The sequence below is a fragment of the Penaeus monodon genome, chromosome 10 (genome assembly GCF_015228065.2).
Source record: "Penaeus monodon isolate SGIC_2016 chromosome 10, NSTDA_Pmon_1, whole genome shotgun sequence".
Lineage (NCBI taxonomy): Eukaryota > Metazoa > Arthropoda > Malacostraca > Decapoda > Penaeidae > Penaeus > Penaeus monodon.
In genome coordinates this window covers 27,329,788-27,332,287 of record NC_051395.1, presented here as the reverse complement: position 1 = coordinate 27,332,287, position 2,500 = coordinate 27,329,788, and the positions used below count along the sequence as shown (strand labels likewise).

The 2,500-nt window shown below is 29.3% G+C and overlaps 1 protein-coding gene across 1 annotated transcript in view; it reads left to right on the top strand.

Annotated features, from left to right (window-relative positions):
- LOC119577987 (zwei Ig domain protein zig-8-like) overlaps positions 1-2,500 on the top strand; it is a gene marked incomplete in the record, with an annotated part of 111,398 nt that overhangs the window by 105,259 nt on the left and 3,639 nt on the right.

The window sequence follows — 2,500 nt, the reverse complement described above, 5'->3', positions numbered from 1 at the left end:
GTTGTTATTTCTAATTATCTTGCTGCTGTTATCATTATCATCATCAACAAAAATTGCAGAAACCCCCTCCACAATAAACTTTTATTTTCTCTCTCTCTCTCTCTCTTTCGTTAAACGGAAAGGAACACGCTATATCTGCCCTGAACATTTAGCATTTAGGATTTAACCGTTGATAAAGATTATTGTCTATTTGCTTGTTACGTTCTTGCCTTGTGTGCAGAGGAGAGCAGAATAACAATGTTTGTTTATCTCTCGAGTATCAGCACCGCTCCCTTCACCTCCCTCTTGAGTTATGTGATTGTCAAGTACATGGAAGAAAAAGATAAAGCAGGAGAAAAAAAGAAGAAAGTATAACGTAGGAAGGTCATGGAAGCGAAGGATAAAACAGGGGGAAAATATATCTTATAAGAGTCGTTCATGATATAGATAGAAGAGGATAAAAAGAAGAAAATATAAGATAGGGAGGTCGTGGCAGCGGTAGCTAAAGAAGGGAGAATAAGAAGAGAATATAAGATGGAAAGGCCGTGGGTGAGAGAGAAAGAGGACGAAGAAGAGCAGGAAGAGAAACGAGAGAAAAGAAAATTAGATATGAAAATTAGGGATGAGAGAGATAAAAGAGGATAAAAGGAAAGAAAGCTATTGAAAAAGACTTTTAAAAAAATACATATATCTATATATATCTATCTATATATATATCTATATATATATATAATATATATATATATATATATATATATATATATATATATATATATATATATATATATATTTATCTATCTATTTACATATGTATACAGTTATATGTATATTCATATATATATATATATAGACATACACACACACACGAACACACACACACATACACACACACACACACACACACACACACACACACACACACACACACACACACACACACACACACACACACACACACACACACACAGTATATATCTATCTATCTATCTATCTATCTATCTAGTTAATAAAATAGTAAGTTCGTGGACGAGAGGAATAAAATTATATATATATATATAATATATATATATATATATATATATATATATATATATTAATATATATATATATAATATATATATATATGTATATATATATATGTATATAATATATATATATATATATATATTTTTATATATATATATTATATATATTTTTTTTTTTAAAAATATTTATTTAAAAGGGTTCCCCATATTTTTAATTTATTTTTTTTTTTTTTATATTTTACCCCCCCTTTTTCCTTTAAACGGGGTCTGTTACTTTTGGTAACTTTTCATTTTTTTCCCGGGTTGGGAAAGACTGTTGGGCCTTTTCCCCCCAGGGGGTGGCTTAGGTAATTCCTTAAGGGCCGGCCGGCCTGACTGCCCTTGCCATTTTGCGTGGACAGTGACTCCCCAGGCCACCGCGGCCTTGACTTAAAATTTTTAAATTTAAATTTTTTAATATAAAATTTTTTTAAAAAAATATATATAATAATAATAATTATATAATAAATTTTATATAATATATAATAATAAATTATTAATAAATTAAATATATATAATATATAATATATTTATATAAAATATATATATATATATTTATAAATAAAATTATTTTATATAATATAATGTATATATATATATATATTTTTAATTATTTTTATTAACTAATAATAATATAATTTTTTTAAGAACTTCTTATTAACAATAATAATAATAATAATTTTTAATATAAAATATATATATATATTTTTATATATTATATATAAAATAATATATATATATATATATATATATATATATTATTATTATATATATTTGTTTTTTTTTGGGTGTGTTGGTTTTGTGTGTGTGTGTGGTGTGTGTGGTGTTGTGTGTGTGGGTGTGGTTTTTAAAAAAAAACAGAGAAAGAGAGATAAAACTTAATATGACATAAACTATAACCGGCAAGTCCCCATCCCCAAAATTTCCCCCATGCCCAAAACGTCATATCGGTTGCCGGGAAGGCCAGTAAATTGTACGTTTCACAATACGACCTCACCCCCTTTTCCCTATCCCTACCCTGAGGCCCCTACATTTTCACCCGCTCTAAAATCAATTCACCCCTGGGAAAAAGCCCGTCCTTAACATAATGCTGGGGTTTCTTTCAGAAACTTTTTTTTTTTTTTTTTTTTTTTTTTTTTTAATAAATTTTGGCTCTTCCCCTTCCTCCTTCTCTCATTTCCGTACCCTCTCTCCCCAAATTTCGCTCTCTCTCTCTCTCTCTCTCTCCCTCTTTCTCTCTCTTTTCTCTCTCTTTTTTTCCCTCTCTTTCTTTTTTTCTCTCTCTCTTCTCTCTCTTTCTTCTCTCTCCCCTTCTCTCTCTCTCCTCTCTCTCTCTCTCTCTATCTCTCTTCTCTTCTGTTCTCTTCTCTTTTCCTCTTTTCTCTTTTCTTTCTTTATCCTCTCTCAAATTATATCTCTCTCTCTCTCTCTCTCTCTCTCTCTCTCTCTCTCTCTCT